Source organism: Wyeomyia smithii, chromosome 2 (assembly GCF_029784165.1).
Source record: "Wyeomyia smithii strain HCP4-BCI-WySm-NY-G18 chromosome 2, ASM2978416v1, whole genome shotgun sequence".
Classification (NCBI taxonomy): Eukaryota; Metazoa; Arthropoda; class Insecta; order Diptera; family Culicidae; genus Wyeomyia; species Wyeomyia smithii.
The window spans coordinates 245060908-245080790 of record NC_073695.1 but is presented as its reverse complement, the minus strand read 5'-3'; the positions used below and the strand labels follow the sequence as shown (position 1 = coordinate 245080790).

Genomic DNA, 19883 nt, shown 5'->3' with positions numbered 1-19883 from the left:
TCAGCGACAGACGCGTGAATCCAGGTCAACATAATTTAGTTGCACCACTAAACCAAATTAAACTAAATAGAATAACGAGATAATGATCAGCCTTTGGAAGAAGCGAAAACAAAAGACTGCACCCAAGTCGAATTGTGCGCTTCGATTAGAGCAACCTGCACGCAAGATAGTACCTACCAAGAGTTGTGCGATGTATGCTACTTCCAAAGTTGTTATCATGGCAGGCTACGCGATAGCTGGAAGATGTTCGACTTCCGCCTGCTGCATAGACGACTGCTTTTGCTTTGAAACTGCACAATATAGCGCACAGACAGGCCCAGATCCGGGACCCAGTGGAAAGAAGTTAGTTTAGTGCTTGTTATAAAACAAAAAAATCTTATCTTCATCGAAAGGTACCGTTTTGTGCGCCTAGCATTAATGTGTGTGAACATCTATGTGTGCTCGACCATGCACTCTGTCGCAGCAGTGTACAAGCTTTTGTTACACCGAAAAGGTTGGTTGGGTACATCAACGCATACAAACATACAGGCACATCTATGTATGCTGCTGTGCAGATCTGCTCTATCTGAATGTAAACTATGCTAACCGCCCCCGGGGCAAACAAAAGCAATAGAAAGTAGAATTTGCGAGGAAGAGGATCGAGCGAGCCGAGCAGCGGAAAACTTTTTGCTGCTGGAATTCCGGCCGACCGGTTCTCTGGCCGTACTGTGCATTGGGCAGACCGAAATCAGGACGAACAAAGTGACAAAGTAACATGGAGGCTTTAATAATGTCTACTTGAATGTTTTATCGAAACTGGCTTGCAATAAATTCAAGACGAAAGTCGCTTAATTTGTGGATCACTAAAATAAATAAACACGACAGTCTTAGAACAAGAAATAAAAAAAATTTAAAATATCAATAGCTTGGAAAAAAGTTAATCCAAAAACAAATTAAAACTTGCTTTAAAATGAAACAGGAATTATGAATTTTTCCAGTCCAGTTACATCAAAACGCTTATCCTAGAGAGCATAGGCGTAGAAGATACAGGACAAAAACCGCAACCTGAAAGAAAATGTAAAAACCCAACAAAAGAAGGCAGAGTCACAGTGGATTCGAGAAAAGGCACACTCTCGCAGCAGCATTGCGGTTGCATATTTTATTGTTTCAAGTCCCACAACAGTTCGGCTGTTGTGCGTTATTTGCTCCGGCAGTTTGCTGTTTTTTTTTTTCTCGTTTGTTCAGCCCCTGTAAATGTAGGAAAACAAACCCAATCCCAATCTCCCTAGAGGTAACTATGTGCTTTTCTGTCAGTTTACTTAACCGTCATTACCAGACATCATACTTTTTTATTTTATTGAATAATCAAAAAATAACAACTTCATAAACAAAAACTTATTGGGTGCAAGTTTCCAACCAAATTGCAGCCTTCCATTGGCGAGGAGCTAAAAACCGTTACCGCTGTCCTCGTTATGCTAGCAGCATTGAAGTTGTTTTGCGGTTAACCATAGACTGACTCGCTCTTGGTGGCAGTTTATACTCACTGCATTTAAGCCTCGATAGGTCCTTTTTGGGGAACGTGAAGGAGGTCGCATAGAGCCTAAAGCCGCATAGAGCAAAGAGTTTAAGGTCGCTGTTTTGCTTTCCGTACATGGTAGTAAAGAACAGCCCCGTCATGCGAACAACGACCGGCGCTGGCTGGTCGAAGTAGGCGGTAAAGGGAAAGGGGACGAAAAAACAACAGCCTGGAAACGCGTGTACACCAGAGGGTGAATGAGAAGGTGTACTAGAATGAAGATCAGATTACCCACACCGCTATCGCCTGGCCATAGCCAACTTGAAGTTAGACCTGTGCACCGAACATATTATCTTGGCGGCGGCCTAGAAATCACTTTTGTTTGGCGGTGTTTCCGAATAACTTGATTGAAAGGTATATAAAATATCCGGTTTTTCTTTCTCCGTGGTCACTGGTTCGAGTTTTTTTTTCGAATTCGACATTCAGAAATTTCGCAGAGTCGTCCAAAATCCAGCCGACTCGTCATCTGTAATACAAGTCGGCCTCGATTATCCGGAACATCAAAAAATTTTTTCATTCCGGATAATCGAGTTTTCCGGATAATCGAATCACAGAAAAAAATATTCAAATTTGCGATTAACGAACATAAAATGAATATTTCCTTTCCCAAGCAAAAATGGGTTTAGTTTTTTATATCATCTGAAAGAGCTGCGTTTTCTAAGCAAAACGGGATTTTCAAAAATTTTCTATCGTTGTTTTTCGATTCTTAAATCACGAATTAAAACTGCTCGAATTATGCTCGAGGTAGCTACAATGACAGTTGGTATATGGGCGAACTGTCATTGTAGCGATTTAGAGTGATTTTTTATTCTTTATTTAAAAATCGAAGGAAAATGATTGGAAAAATTTATAAATCACGCTTAGCTCAGAAAATTACACTCTTTCAGCTGATATATAAAAATTAGAAATCCGTGATTGGCTAAACAACCCAATTGAAACATGATAAAACAATAAATTGTAATCATTTGTTGCACTAATGAAATTCTGTGGTTATTTGTTGCTACGATGAAGTTGTAAAGATACAAGCAACAACTAAAGTTGCATCGCTGCTTCAAAAAACTTTACACCAACAACGTAATTCGCGATGTTGAATTTGTTGCTGAAGCATGGAAACGGCATTTGAAAACCTAACCTTCACTGGATAGATCTAGTGGGCGGCGCTTGCGAGATACGCAAAACAAACACACGACAATATTCATAAAAGTTGCTGTCATGTTCTCAAGCCATGTAACAGCAACTTTTGAAGTTATGTACTGCATTGTAACTTTTTGCTGGGATTCATAGTGATGTCCATGTCTTCAAGGCAAGGCGAGCAATTCACATACGGAAATGTTGCTGTTATGATAACAGCGCTTCTTGCAAATTTCTTTACAGTTCTTTACAGCGCTTCTTGTAAATTTTATTATCTTTACAACACACGAAAGGAAAATATTACATCTTGGTAACGCTTAAAATGTTTAATAAAGTAGGTAAATACGTTGCTCAGGTAACTTACAAATGACCTTTTATTTTATCGCGTGGTAGCCTCTGATACTTGGACTAGAAGTCATCCAAGAACCATTTTCACAATTCGACAGAAAAATGTAGGTCTCTAAAACGAAATGAAATGAATCGCTTTGAATTTAATTACCACGCTGAGGTGCTGATGAATTAAAGAAGCAAAATGGAAAACTAATAAAAAGCATGAGCTTGATTAGAGAAGCAAAATTAAATACTGAGCCATAAACTTGCAAGAGTATTTACAGCAAACGACGTAAATAGTAGAAACGTGAAAATTGAATTGAAATAGATAACTGGAGTTGAATTTGAAGATCAATTGCTATACAGAATTTTTTTTTACCACAACGCCATATAATTGCTTTTTTGCCCAAGTTGCTGCTACGATACATCTTCGTTGCTGAAATTTGACCATGCAGCATTTACCATGTTGTTATCAAATTCCACGCATAAGTTCATACACATTACTGTTTCATTCTTGAAACTTGTGTTGAAACAACGAAAATGTTGCAGTTGGCTCCGCCTCCTGCGCTTTTTTGTCATTGTATAAGAAACTAAAATGTAGCTGCAACTTAGTTTCGCATATGAATTTGTTGCTGTGATGAACAAAATTTATAATCAAAACAAATTTTGCTGCTTGGTTTTTTATTATTTTACTTGAATGATTTAGTGGCATAAAATAAATGGTAACAAAGCTGCTAGAATGAATGGTAATGGCAAAATTTCGGAATAAAAATTAAAAACGAACACCAAAAACAAATAAATAAAACTCCGGATAATCGAGTCCGACCTGTATCTGTAATATTGTTCAGGCGAGTAACTCGCCGCTCGACTCGTCTTCTATGATAGGCCTCATAATCGATCAGTGAAACACACAGTTAGAGGCAGGGCCGGATTATTTTCTCAAGTGGGTTGTAAGGAATAGGGAAGGTTGATGGGTGACAAAGGAGTAGCCGGGGGGGGGGGGGGGGAAAGGGCGACCTACTGATACATGAACATGATATTACGAAAAATCGACAGTGCATCAACAATTGGGTGCCAATGGATTATTTAAGAGAAATTTGATTTTCGGTTTTCGTCCAGTAGTAATGTTTGCATTAAAAAATGAACCTTTTTCGGTTGAAGATAGAAAAAACACCAAGACAGATAATTGAATTTCGAAGGTAGTTACAAAAGCTCACTTGCAAAAGCAATTCCATGCCCTTACGAGTGGCGTTCCGGAAGTTTACCGGAACATCCGCCATGGTGGACGAAAACTTATCAATTTCTCCTTAATTTTCGCGACAAAATTGTTAGAGTAAGTCTTACGCTTCTGGTTTGCCCAGAAACTTCGGAAGGAACACAGCTGAAGAACGTAGGGTGGGTTGGCCGACCTGGGTACCACATCGATTTTCAGCCGCTTCATCTCCGGCAAGAGCACCGCGTCTTCGCCCCTATGGTATTTCTTGATGAACGACGCAACTTTCGACAGGCACTTCTACTATAAATTTCCCCGTTCACGGCCAGTGCGGAGCTTCTCGCTGATTGTCAGCCACAGCAGCACTTTCTTTGGAAACTTGGTGTGTGAAATAAACTTCACCTCAGAGCTCACTTCCTTCGTGGAGGAAGTAAAATACAAAGTGCCCTGACAGTCGTTGCCATCTAGGGTGAGATAGGTCTCGGCATCGACGACCACCATTACGCCGCGATTCGCCGGAAAAATCGACTCGACCATCTTATTCAGCCGCTGCCACTGCGTCATTGCCTGCAGCTCCGAGACCAATGGACGGGACGCCCGCTTTCTGGCATGTATGTCCATGTTCGCCAGGTACTTCTGCCACTGTTTGGCTTGTTGCACCAACACTCCGATCGAACGTACGCAGCGCCATCTTTTCTCGGTTCCTTCTCAGAATTCTTTAGAGCTTCTTGTCACCCAGGGTCGTCGGCCGTCCGGAATCGGTCTTTCTTTCGATGCTCGAATTGTAGTCCAACAGTGCCAAGATGTTGTAGATACAATCGAAACCGGCGTCCCTTTTCCGTACGATGTCCATTTTTGACGCGGCGGGTTAACGTTCTTTGATCGCGCACACTTCTGGACAAAATAGCTTCACTGTTTTTGCCTTTACGGTTAGAGTTCGAGTCAATTTTTTCTGCTGACTCATGGGCTACTACGATTGAGGCTGCATAGGTAGTTTCGTCAGTGCGTGTGAAGGTAAACCCATGAAAAATCGGCATTTTTTGAGTATTTTTAATGCAAACGTTAGGGCTCAACAAATTTGTCTTCTCGAAAAAAGTCTTCAAAAATTAAGCTTAATCGGACTTCTGATAATGTTTCACTTGCAGTCGTGAAAGTGTTAAATTTTTGACCCACAAAAAAATGCACAAGAGCCGTTCTTGAAGTTTCCGGAATCGATTTTTTTTTATAGTAAATCTCTTCGAAATCCATGAAATGTCGAGATCTGATGTTATTTCATAAAAAATTGTTTAAAAAATTAGCTTTCAGGGACATGGAAACTTTTACGCTGGGAAACTCGAGCTACACCAGAACACTCAAGTGACACTCCCAGCTCGAACATATTTTTCATCGATCAAAAAACTGTGACTTTGGCCGCTTTGAGGTTCTACTTTTCGAAGTCCGATCGAGCTCAAATTTGGTAAATTTGATCTGTTGTAACGTCTGGTATTTTATAATCAGAGAAAACAAACAAATTCAAAAACAATTAAAAAAAGAATCCTTTTCTCTGCAAATTTTTACAACTATCGTTGGCAACATAACATTATTTTGGTTTTGTCCGATAGTTCCGTATGGGTAAGTGCCCATATGGATATTTTCCGAGTGGGTACTACTACCCATACTACCCACATGAACCGCCGTCCCTGGTTAGAGGTGTTATAACTAAACTAGGTGGCCCGTAGTGGTTAGCCACTTTCAAATGCATTTTGGACTAATAAAAGTTGGTATTTAATCTAAAATGATAAATAATTTTTTTGAAATATCGAGTTGAAGTTCAAGATGTAACTATGACAATATCGACAATTCGATGCAGATGGCCAGCGCTGGTTTAAAGCTTAATTAATCTAAACTGCGATGAATCCTTCGTCCAGTAGATCATGAAAACGCGTGGATTGATTGCTTACTCGCAAACGAATCTACATCTCGCTTCATATACGGGTCCACTGCATAGCTATTTTCACCAACATCTAGAAACTGTTTCTCCATTATTTGCTTATATTCGAAAAATTGTTTTCCTACAATTCAATCTTTTTTTAATTTCATAACTTGAATAGTTGATTTTCTCAGTTGTTTGATGTTACATATGTTTTAATTAAACTAAACTTACAAAATAAATAAAAATGAATGTGATTGAAAAAAAAAAAACAATTTACAAAAACCATTGCTCATGAAAAAATACCGGATAGCACCTTTGTCTACTTCTTTGTTTTCGTCTTTTTCTACATAAACAAACAAATATGTTTTGATAAAAAATAAAAGTTGGCTTACTGTAGCGCATTTGCAGGAAAGTAGATAAACCTATGTTTAATTTTCAAAACTTTGAAAATTTTATGTCGATATTCCAAAATATCTTAAATCAAAACAGTTGATCAGATTTTACATAATGTTCAAAAATCCCGGCGGAGAGAAATCATTTTTTACCTCAGAAAATGAACTTCAAACTCTTATTATATTACTCATCAACTATATACACAATTGACACAAACTGTATTGCATATTAGAGATCAAACTGTTCTCTAACCTTACTGAAAATTTTCAAGTATGATTGTTAAACTTGAATGAAAGTTTGAATGTCACCCGTCGGGAATGGGTTTATCTTATACTGTAGATTTTTTTGAAGCAGCTAAAATTTTCACGTATCAGCAAAATAATTATCGCTTTCCCCGTACATCTTGAATGTCGTAGTATACTTAAAGAATTACAATTTGGGGTACAATATGTGTAGCATGTCTTGTGTAGGTTAAACGTCTTTTCTATTTTTAAAAAAATATCGAAAAAAACTATATTGCTCTATCTTTATGTACAACTTCTTGAGAACATTTTTGTAAATTTTGTTAGAGCTTTGAGTAATAGGGACAAAGTTGGATAGATTTCAAGTATGGCTTGTCACGCGCCATGAGCTAAGCTTGAAACTCGATATGGTGTTTTGCATAAAATGGCATCGCCGATTTACAGCCGGTTTTCTTCATTTTTCTAAAAATGTTCGTTATTAACGTCTTCGGTCGTAATTGATTTTTTCAATAAACAAACAACTTTTTGCTATCGAATAACTGTACTATTGAAAAATTACAATTTCAATGCATATAAAAATTGCTACGCACTTGAAAAATCCAAACTGCTTATTTTCTCGAGCAAAAAGGTTTATAATCCCCATCATGTTTCTTGAATTTTTCATAGTCTATCCTCAAAGAATTACAACAGGTACTGCCTTATTCCATCACTTGACAACCTAACTTTGATGGTAATGCCATAGAACTTAATGGACATGTAACTATAATGTAACGTTCATAATCAACTGACAGTGGTTTGGCTATTTTTAGATTTCATTTACATGCTTGATATCTTTGATACAATGTCTTTCTTACATCTTGAAATTGCCTTCCGCCCTTTGTTACGGTTTTGGCGGTTTTTGCCGATGCACCTGCATCAGAACCTATAGCCATGTGCTAATTTAACACGTATGCCGAATATTAGTTAGGACGCAGTTACCTTTGATTTCCTTACGACTGGCTTCATACTTGGCGAGAGGAGGTTAGTGGAGGACTAAAAGCAAAGGTAACTTGTAGTCAGAACATGAGTGTTTGCGTTGCTACCTTCAAAAAAATAACAAACTTTAGTGTACCTCAGGTTCAGAGTTTGCTTGGGAAAAAGGCAATTTGAGTAACTTTCGTTTATCGTGCGCGTGACTGAAAGACAAGCAAACTATAAATATTCCGATTTCCCACCAAATTATTACAACAGTCTAGTGTAGTTTATGGGCTTATGGAATTATTTGCCATTTTTTTTAAGACGACCTTGAACGAAATCTTGCCGTCAACGACGAACGATATCGATCCATGTTTCGTCAAAACGGTGCCAATAATGGCAGTTTCGAGGAATTAACTAGGTGAACAATTTGTCTTCCGTTTCGGATCTATAAGTTGCCCAATCCACACGAGAGTCACAAAAATAAAACGTTTTCTCAAAACTGTCCCCTAAATGTTAAAAAAATAACGTAGAAACAAATTTTGTAGAAAAACTTGCGTGATTTTGATTTTCCTTTTTATAGCCTCTGTGACAATTGGATTACAAATAATTACTAAAGTATCACAAACCAAATTATTTTACTTTGAAAACTAGCGTATTTTTTTATTACTTTAAATACAAATGATATTTTGTCAGAGAAAAAAGTTATAAGGTACGGTTAAATTTGCTCAATAAATTCGTGGTGACATTTCATAGAATTAAACATTCTTGAAAGGTCTTAAAATCGTTACTGGTTTTTGGCAGGATGTTCTAATTTTCACTTATTTTTTTGTTATCCTAGAAAGATAGCCTGCGTCAGTTTGACTTCTCGCTTTTAGTGACATTACCCTATTCTTTTACAAATAGTGCGAATCCGTTTTCATTTTTCAAAAAATTGAATTCAGGGATTTATTATGTATCGATGTATTAAAATCGTAATAATAACTCAATGATAAATTTTGAACAAAAACTTGCATTTTAAATGATTTAAAATTCATGTATCAATTTAACGCCAAAATAAGATTATCTTTTGAGGATTAAATAATAACATCTTGTATATTATAAAGTCTGTATAAAATAAAACAAAGAATGAGGTGAGTTTGGAGAAAACAAAGGACTGAAAGCTTCCAGGAGAAATGGACATATTTTCAAAAAGAAAAAAACAACAAGTTCAGAGCTTCCTGCTAAGAGCAAAGAAAGTGTGTAGGATTTAACACATCAATGATTGTGATATCACCAGAAAACAAAATTGTTACACAAACTTTACAAATTTATAGTATTGAAGGTAATAATATTCAACCATTCCAATTAACGTTTTTCAAAACACTCATGTCGCATTGTAGATGTTTGTGGCTTGCCTTAAACTAGATTATTTTTATCTTCAGCTCTGGTTTTGCACAAATTTTAAAAATGCATACTTTCCACTAAATGCTTCATGATCGATTGGATGTTTAAAATACAAGTTTATCCCTTCTTCTTCTACTACTTGAATTGCCTGTTGATCGCTAGTCGTACTCGTGAATAGAAAAAAGAAAATAAAGCAAAATGATTAAAGATAACTATCTTGTGATTACAAAATTGATCCAAATATATGTAATCTACCTTCTCCCCCTTCTGGATCATTTAAATACACAATTTTCAACTGTTGACTGTTTATCAAAATATTCTTATCCAGTTTAAATCAAATTGGTTATCAAAAAAAAATAGTTTTTTGCGTTACGTAAGTATTGGATGACGCCTAAGCCCTGATATTGTTTTTCTAACAAGATTAACTTACGTTGCAGTTTGTGTGTTCGAGATCTAAAGCTGTGAATATATTATGATTTCACGCCAATATAAAAATCAGATCAGACTGCTAATATAGACATTCCGCTTTATATACACTACTCGCCATAAGTGTGGAATCGCATCACTGAATATTGCAGCACGCCCGTGTTTTCGACGACCTAGAAAGTTGCGGTCTTCAGTAAACTTGTTCAGAAGCTCAAGGGCTGCTGTATGGTGGCCAATTCATTGGGGAACTCGACCCCTATGTGGTGCTAGTAAGCACGAAATTTGTCATATTTTGTACCTAATTCACGATTCCGGCCTGCCATAAAATTGTGGTGTTAACCAAACCAAAACGTACTGAATTCTCCCGCTATGTGGTGCCAGTTTGCATGCAATTCTTCGTATTTTGATTTCAACTCATCATGCGATTCCTACTACCCACCATAGTTAAAACCATCTCGTAGTCCACTATGGGGCAAGGTAGTCGATTAAATTTTGCATATACTTTTGCTCTTATATAGATAATTCTACAAAACCGTTTTGAGGATGATCGTGAATTCTGGAATAATAGTTTTCCCTTGACGTCGATTTTGATAGAAACCAAAGAAGTTATAAACATATTTGATCACAAGGTTCTCCATCGTCATTTTCGAATTTTCGTTTGTATTCCGCATGTCCGCTAGTACAACATAACATAGATTATTTATTCGCTTGAAACAGCTGGTATAGTATCTTACAATTTATACAACTTTGTCAAGCTCATCGGCTGAGATGAGCATACACGCTGTCAGATTTTAATTTCTGGCGAGTAATAAGTTAGTTCTTATGATCGTTTCGAACGTAGCGGTTTACAGCGAATGGAGGTTATCTTGAGGAATCCAAGATTTTTTTATCGATCACAAAATTAGGATCGAAATAATATTATAAACTAATCATTAAATCGAAATTCTTCTCAGAATACTCGTCGAGCTGCTGAATACTGCAACTTTCCAAGCGGTTGCACTCACAAGATAAAGTAAGTAGAAAATACTGGAAACGTTGTGCACACTAGCACCACATTGAGCTGGTTCCCACCTTTACTTTTAGTCAACCAGAAACTCTTGACCTTCTGAACAATTTTGCTGAAAATAGCAACTCTCCAAGTGGTGGGATTATAGTGCTGAATTGAGTTTAAAACACTGAAAACTGCATGCCCACTACCGCTGCATCGCGGCTAAATTCAGATCTATCTTGTCAACTGATCACAATCGCCCTTCACCTCCTGAGCAACTTTACTGAAAATCGCAACTCTCTGAGATGTGGGATTATTAATATAAATTAAATTGAAAACCGTTGCGTTTCGGCTGACTTCCAAACTATTCTGTTCGCCGACTATAAGCCCTTGGTCTCCTGAGCAACTTTGCTGAAGACCACAACTTTCTAGGATTTTGGAATCACGAGATAGAGTTAGACATATCTGCCCCTGTTAAGTGATGCTAAACTTTTGCGAAGTGCTGCAATAATAAAATAAGGTGTTGCAATACTCAGCGAAGCGATTCCAATCATATGGCAGGTAGCGAATCTTATGTTCTAAAAAAAAAAATATATTTTCAATCGAGTATGATAAATTTTATAAATTGTTATGTAGAACATATATATCGATCAGCATTTTAGTTAATTTACCTGGTTTACCTGATTATTCTTAAAGTACTATCTCTACATTATCACTTGATCGGTGTATCTTTTTCTTGAACGTTTGGTTTCCGATGGTCACAGCAAAACTAGATTCGCTCTAGGTGTTTTGCATCTTCAGGCGACGTGAATGTCGGTTCCTCATACTATTGATCAGGGATGTTACGGATATGTTTCTTTAAACATCTGCAGATGCGGATGCGGATATGTGATAACGGATGCAGATGTAGATGCGGATGCCAATTTCCATGCGGATGTTCTACTCATACGGTTGCGGATGGGAATATTCGTACCATCCCCTGTGTTTCATTTTGCTTATTTCGCATTACCTTTTACTTTCCCAGTGTAAAAGTTATTTGAGTCAGCAGCAAATACACGAAGGAAAATATTTGTACAGAATGTTTTGAAGAGATATTCATTCTCAACATCCGCCCGTAACATCCCTACTATTGATCAATCAATGATAGTTTTTGATGCTGGAGCTAGGTACTAACAATTGATTTTTCTTGTTAGTTCTACCATGACGAACATTCTTCAGTGATATTTTTGCAACGGAACTTCTAATTGATCACTCGTAATGCCTACGATTACAGTGACAGTGGTTTTGGATTTCCTTAGCTGTGATTGTTTAGATTTTTCTTAGAATGGTTCTCGTAGTCATCGTAAATTATGGCGCTTAGAGTAATTAACATTCTAAAAGCATACAAAAAACAACACTAACTTTCTAAAAGCAAACGCTCTTTCATCAACTGATATCACGACTGTCTCTATATTATATCAATCTGTTTAAATCCACAAATAAATTCTAAAGTATAATGCTTCTCGAGTTTCTTGAGAAAAATATGTTCGAAATACACAGTCGATTCGGGCATCGTTCACATTTACGATGATAAATATATTTGAATGATGAGCTGCGTAATAGTTCTTAAAAGATTGAAGGATTGGAAATTGAAGGATTTTTTTTTGAAAGCATCACTTCTGTATACTCGTGAACAGTACAAACAAAAATGTCACGATATGGCGAAATCTTTCATTTGGGCGAATAATCTGATGCTCTAGATATAAACATATTTGTGTTTCCATAATATATATAGAAAATTTATGCAGGCTAGTTGACAGTTTGTTCTTCTGCTTTCACTCTACTCAAAAATTCAATATAGTTTAAAAAGCAGAGCCTTGGTGCTACAATCCGATTCGGAACTCTACTTTATGTTTATATACATAGACCTGGCAGCCTACTGTTTTAGTGTACAGGACAATTGCGGGTCTAACGCTATGATCCTACTGACACTGACCGTCTCTGCCGAACCGGGACTCGAACCTACGACGAGTGACTTGTTAGGCCTGCTTCGTACCTCAAGGTCAGCTGTAATTTAATATAGTTTATCTCACCTTAAATATTGATATTCTCTCGTTTGCGTGAATAAATTTTTCAACATGTATGTTGTTTTTGCATCTAAAATTCATTCCAACTTCAACTCTTTCAGATATTTTAAGTCATAGAAGAGAACATATATTTGATGATTGCAATATTGGATAAACATAAATTTTATTCTAACACAAAATCATTGCCGGCGGCGGCGGCCGATTGAAAGGTGTTGACGGCACACTGCTCTACTCGAAACGCGTAACCGGACAGCGGGCCTCTACGTTTGTGTATGGCTTCTGGCTGGTAATCAAAAGCGAACAGCAGGGTTTACCTGTCTGGATGTGCGTTTATTGCGCGTTCAGTCGGTGTGTAGGGATGTTCAGGTTGTTCGTTGAGCGACGTAAGCTAATCCGCTACCAAACGACCAGTGAACAACCCCCTGTATCGTGTTCACACAACCACACTCGATCTTGGGCACTAAAGGTATGTCGCAAATAGCATAATGGTGCGTACCCGCGATCAAGTACCTGTGAATGAGTGGAGTCACAGACAGTCGAGTCGAGTTTGGTTTCCTTCCGTCGTGCGGTGCTGGTGCTGGTGGTCGATGGAAAAAAAAATGTTAAAGCATAAAGTTAGTCATTTAGTTCATTATGCTGCGATCGCAGCTAGTGCCGTAATAGTTGTGTCGTAAAATTCGAAAAAAACAAGGCAGATTGCAGAGGAGGATGTTACATCCGCTTCAGAAAACATAAAATAGAAAAGGAGAAAAACAATAAAAAAAGGAAACTTTCGTCCCCCTGTCGAACGTCGTTCCGTTTTGGGTAAACAAATGAGCGAATTTTGTGGCTTTTATTTGGCCTGATTGACTTGTTTGCTGAGCAAGCGAGATTCGTGAATTATCGCCCCTTGGCTGGTGTCGTGTCTGAGTGTGTGCAGTGCAAGGCCTACTAAAACGATAAACTGCACATCAGCCAGTTTATGCACGGTTCGATCGGCTTCAGAGTGTTGTCGTTTTTTTTTTCATTGTTTTAGCTAGTTTCCAGTCCGCTTTTCGTGGCCTCCGGCGTTCCGGTTGGGTTATGTGTCCAGCAGCCAGCAGTAGTGCAGTGCAGTGGTGCATCATCCGAACCAAGCAAAACGTCGTGTCTAGCATTTGAAGCTTATTGCAGCTTCGCGGAAAAAAGTGCCCTGTAGAGAAGTGAGTAACACCGTGAATTCCTAGAGCCAGAGCCTAGGGCAAAGCTCGGTGCAAACAAACTTGCCTAGTGTTCCCTGTTTGTGTGTCCATAAAGCAGAAAATTTGACTTCGTTAGTTGTTTCTGTTTAAGCGGATTTAGAAAAAAATCTGGATCACGGAAGTTACCGTGAAAACACGGGTCAGGCGGATTTTTTGTTCACAATCAACGGTGAGTATTGTAAATTCTTAATAACAACTATTTACTAAACATAAATATAATTTTTATTTATTAAATACAATTTTCGCATTTTTTAATAGCATGTGAATATCTCTCTATTATGTTTGAAAAAAATCAAGTTTTCTATCAAGTTAAGCGTACTTATGAATTAAATTTCTTTTGAATTATTTAAATACAATTTGGATTTTTATTATTCCACCACTTTTTCCAAGAATAGATGAAGACCAAATAAAATACAATCAAACGAGTTTTATTTTGTTTAAAGAACAAAAATTGTGAATAAAACAATAAATGAAACAAATTAGTTGAAACAAATCACAAACAAATATAATAATCAAAATTCAGGTAATGGTAGGAACCTCTTTACATCAAATCTTCGAGTGCTTTGTAACTTATGTTTCAGCTTGACTCCGATGCAACAATCGTCATCAATTGTTGCCCTGATTCTATTTTGGCTTAATTTGGTTTTAATTGAATCCAATAGTTTTATACATTTTATAAATGGTGACTATCCGCGTATTGTTGCAAGCACGGTACACACTGCTGTGAAGAAGTGTAAAAAATTAGTCTCAATACAGAGAACACCGTGAAACTATACACAACCATCAGAATAAAACACCGCTCCGAGAGGTTCTCCGAAGCGTACATCAAAGCAACCGGTGAGCATATTGTTTGCCATTTGCTGTGCTGCTCTACTAATGACACTCTGCGCCTGCTGACCACAATCGTCCGTCGCTAGGCAAAGTGAGCGCGGCATCCATGGTGGTTACCATGGAGAGTTGAGCAAGTTTTTTATTTATCTTGGCTTGCTTTTGTTGACGACGCGCACACTAACGCAACGGCTATGTTTGTTCCGTCACACTCGCTGCAACCTTGCCAACGACGCGTTGAAGTCAGATGGCTTTCGATCGGTCGTTGGACGTTGCGGAACGTGAGATCAAACCGTGTAGAAAAAGGCCTTTTCGCAACATATGGTCGACGGGGGTTGAAGATAGTGTTGTCGAGATATTATTGTTGCTTTAGGACAGCGTTTCTCAACCTGGGGTACGCGTACCCCTGGAGGTACTCGAAAGCCTTCGCGAAAGAAAAATCAGTAATGGCGGACAAAGTAATTTTTCTTTACAATACTTTATTTGCTATTCAATCTTGCTTTTAAATCATGAGTGTTGTAGCAATCAAACAAACCATAGTACAATTTTGAACCTGTACTAGACTACCACAACATGACCTACCAATATTCTCTCCAATTCTGCGAGAACTTTCTAAGCCAGAGAGTACAATCGATATGAAAAATATTGCCAAGGGGTACGCGAACAAAAAAAGGTTGAGAACCGCTGCTTTAGGACATCGAATTTCGTTGCCAAGCGCGCTGTGCTTGTGCACTCTGAGCAGCAGCTCAATATGGACACAGGGTTACTAGAATCGCCCCTTACAGTTGTGATCAACTACGTTTAATGAAGCGAGGTGGTTTAGATGATCAATTGGTCATTTTCTACTAATTAATTAGTTCATCAATTTAGTCAGTTTTTTTCTGGGCCAACACTACAAAGCAGTAGGTTTTGAAAGCGCACCAAACCTCAACGGTCAGATGGCTGAGTTAATTTTACAGTTAAAAAGAAAAAGTGAAACGATGAACACTTTTTGGAGATAGAACATATGCCAGACACATTCGTCATTAGGAGCATTTTTCTTACGGTGCCCCCTTATATTTAAATATTCTCTCCTGTCTAAGGCCGGTCTAAGGCTTCTTTTGTCTTGGGTAGCCGTTCTCCAGTCCCCTCGTATACCAGCAGAAAATGCCTCTTCTTCAACCGCGTACATCCACCGAGTGCGAGGCCTACTACCACCAGTTTAGGCCGCTCTCCCGTCAGACATTCTGGCCACATGTCCAGCCCACTGAAGCTTGCCCCGCTGTTATACCTTCACTAATAGTGTTATGAAAATGACTGCAAGGCAATGACAGCAAATTTTCAACTGATCCGGCTCTCATTGTATTGCACAGCTCTCTCTGCTCCTCACACGTTCGGTGAACAGTCTGACAGCAACTGACGACAGCACACATGCAACTCCATACGGACTGTTATTTTTCATCTTCATATGTCTGTTGGTATTTCCAAGCTGTCGCGAATGACAGCCTGTATTCTTCCGACATCGTTCCACACGAATCCGAGCGGGATGCCAGGTGATTATGATCACGACAGTAAGGCCGATGAAAGAATGAGAGAGAGATGGTGCGAAGCACGTTTTTTCTTACGTGGGGAATAATATCAACAATGGAAACGGTTTGCTTTGTATTCAATATGCCACCGGCCTGTGAAAAAGGAGAAACGAAAAAATGCAAGTCGACGACAGCCGCAGCCGATCAGCAGACCGTCAACAGGAACAGGACATCCTCAAAATGAGCAAACTAGGCTGTCATGTCCGAACGAACAAAATACATGCGCAAAAATGAGCTGTCGTACGCAACACAAGACAGTTTCTTTGTCTTGTTTAAGCTGTAGCTGTATGTGAGCTCTCATGAATAGCTCATGCATGAGGCTGTTAGAGTGAAGAGAGAGAAAAGTCGTCAGTATAGTGTCGCTCTCCAGTCATTTTCCTAAGCTTGTTCACTATTAGCGAATTTTTTTATTCCACTGTGTGCGGGCAAAACTGCCGAGAAATAATAAAACGTCATCGCCATTTAAGACGCAAGTAAGAAAGAAATAATAATAAGATAATTGTTTACAAACTTAGCACGTGCGGTGGTGGGTTGAAGCTGACAAATTTTACAGTGCGCTTCGGGTAGCACGGCAGGTCAAAACTGGGTCAAAATCGAGCGAATAAAGAAGGGTTTTGACAGCAGTTAGTGCGCTTCCAGGTCAAAACGAGGTGAGCTGGTGGAATAAAGGAATTCGCTATATATTAGCATGTTTGTAAATCTGGTATGACTCGTGATTCATTCGTCTACGTCTTTCACTCTATCTTCCAAATTACCGCCAAGTATCGACAACAGAACAGAACCTCTGTTGCAGTCATTTCTATGGCACTGTGAATACTACTCCAAAGCCCGTTTTTGTCTTCCATTTATTGCTCCTGCTGTTCTGCGATCCGTTGATCCAGTTCTTTCGCGTATTCTTCTGCCACACCATCAGCTTTCAACCGCTGTATCGCTGTACCGCTGTGTGAGGTTTCAGCATGTTTGACAACTGTACGCGGATCTTACAAACGACAGGATAATGGTCAAAGTCGATGTTTGGCCCCCGAAAAGACCTAACGTCAGTTACATCCGAAAAGTGTCTACCGTGAATCGGTAGGTCCCCGCAAAAAGGAGAGGATCATGTGAAAACAAATTGTTATTGTATCTTTGAGTATCACTTACACTCTTGATACTACATTAAACAGATTTCAAATAAGTTAATTTAATGCCGAGATAAACCTATTTTAGTATTGTAGGGAAATTGGAGCAAAATCGAAATGTTGCTGACATTTTACGTAGATCAGACACCTACCAATCGATTTCTGAGACTTTTCTACTCAATATCAGATACAATTCGACTACCACTTCTAGATATTAGCGCATTACCATTAATGCTCAGAAATAATCGATATTATTTCGCTTTGTGAAATATACTAAAACCATGCTAAAACCGGTTTCGTAGAATCACCGTTTTGAGTTCAGTTTTTGTCTGATTTAAGATCTGTTTATTAAAAGATGGGTAAGAAAATGCTAATATTTAGAATTTTAATATCTGGCTTCGAAACAAAATGGCGTCGAAAAAACATCGTAAATTTCCGATTTCTCAAAAATTCAAAATGGTACCATTGTTGCCTCTTGAGTTGAAATATGTTCAAACTCGGGGAAATTTGGTTTTGCATCAAACTTCATCAAAAAATCATACATAGAATCAAGGCAAAAAACCTAAATGAATTCACCTAGCGGTAAGACCCAGCCTTTCTCATTCGAACTTATTATTTGTTAAAGTAGATTTACTCCAACACTTAAAAAACACACCTTGATAATTTCTGCTGGAATTGTTTTTCATTATAAACAACAAATTTTTGGTATCCAACAGTACGACTATACCGAACATTTAAAATATAACATTCTTACACATATGAACATATACATGCAAATAACATTCAATTATTTCAAATATATGATGCGATTTTGTTTTGATTGTGGTATAATCGATTTTTACTCATATACTGCGTATAAATATTTAGATTGTTTATGTCAAATTTAGTCAGTAGACGTATAAAATGAAATAATGTATAATTGAATGTTGTTCCTTATACATTAATTTGAATGATCTTATCAGTGAAAATAGAATTCTTTAACGCAGTTGATATTACTGATCGTTACTGAGGGGCATCAAATGAATGGGCAAATACCAATCAATATGGGTTCTTGAAACCTGGATTATACCCAGTGGCCAGAATCCGACCTCAAACCCCATTTTTAATCCAGATGACCACTTCTGGTTGCCTGATAATCATAAAATCATAAAATCCATCATAAAATTGCCGAACTGCCTAATCTGGGCATTTCGATGGCGAAGATGGCGACAGTTTCCGATCAACAGCCTTAAGTGACAAATATAATCCAATACGATTTGGGGTAGCGGTTTGATACCCGCAGGCCAGAAATCATCTTCAGACGCCATTTTAAATTACTAGACAGTAGCTTCAGGTTTCTTCAGAGACAAACATTACGCAATGTGAGTTTTTCAGTACCTGGGATGATGCTGAATATAATCCAATAAAGGTATCTTTGGATTTTAGAATATTGATGTTGTATTTGAAGGAATAATTGGAGCATAGTATTTGAAATTTGACGTAATATTTGTACTAAATAAATAATTTTTCTATCATAATGACTGCTAATTCCGAATTTTGGTCAAAGCAGCTAGTTTTAAACGGCCTTTGGGTTTTGATTCTTCGTAAGTTTGAGGAACAACCTGTTCGTTTGACATCTGTTTTCTTTAAATAAGTCGTGTAATCTTTGAGAGAATAGACTTACAATATTTTTACAATTTAACACATAATGGTCAAAATAAAAGTCCGATTAGACTGATCAACACAAGTGTGGCTCCGGAGGTCAAACTAAATGTTTGAAGATAAGAGTTATGAGAATTTTTACAGCTACTGCTTGTGTGAAATATTCATCTATTTCTCAATAATCATTTTTACAATAACGACCAGGGCGCACCAAAGATAAACGGTAGTATTGCCTATGAATAGTTTATCACTATTCACTTATATTAAGATGTAACTCTCATTTCAAGAATTTTCACTGCTGAATTGAATGACTTTCCGGTCTATTTGTTTGTTTGTGCCCACTCGAACACCGTTATCAGTTAAATATTAGTAACGAAAATTAGTTAATCTAAGAACCAGAGTGGTTTTCGTTTCGGGAAAGCGAAAACTTTCTTTTGATTCTTATGAAAATCACTCAGCAGTATCGAAGGTGTTTTGGTTTGTTTCTCTTTCTCTAAGCTGCGTGGCCACGCCTTAATGGCAAAAATCTACGATGAACTCGACACGAAAGACTGCATGTGGAAAATTCAGCTTCAGTCTAATTTGTCACACAATAGCGAGTAGAGTATAGCTGTTAGAGGTACGCGACTTTGAGAAACGAGAGCTGCATACGAGTCAACTTCCAGGCACTGCGGACCTTTATTTTGGATACAGCAGCAACAGTTACCATCGTACGCTGCAGAATATTTTGCTGGCACAGCGGAAAGCAAACTTCATTATGCGCGGCCAAGCAAAACATTCAATGCTACCGATGGTGGTAATATGAACACCTTGGGCGTGAACATTATTTTTCTCTTTTCGGATAGTAAAATCTTGTTCCATAGCACGTGACACACTTGTGCATTCACCAACAGTTCAATTTTCACTGTTTAT

At 38.0% G+C, this 19883-nt stretch overlaps 2 protein-coding genes across 3 annotated transcripts in view; one reads left to right on the top strand and one right to left on the bottom strand.

Moving 5' to 3' along the window:
- The window catches only part of LOC129724635 (neuroglobin-like), a 397507-nt gene that overhangs the window by 279739 nt on the left and 97885 nt on the right, over positions 1-19883 (bottom strand). The window lies entirely within an intron of this gene.
- The window catches only part of LOC129724634 (echinoderm microtubule-associated protein-like 2), an 85829-nt gene continuing 79079 nt past the window's right edge, over positions 13134-19883 (top strand). The window contains exons 1-2 of the mRNA XM_055679694.1: positions 13134-13400; positions 13612-13985. The gene's annotated coding sequence lies outside the window, so the exon portion shown is untranslated. The remainder of the gene's footprint in view (positions 13401-13611; positions 13986-19883) is intronic.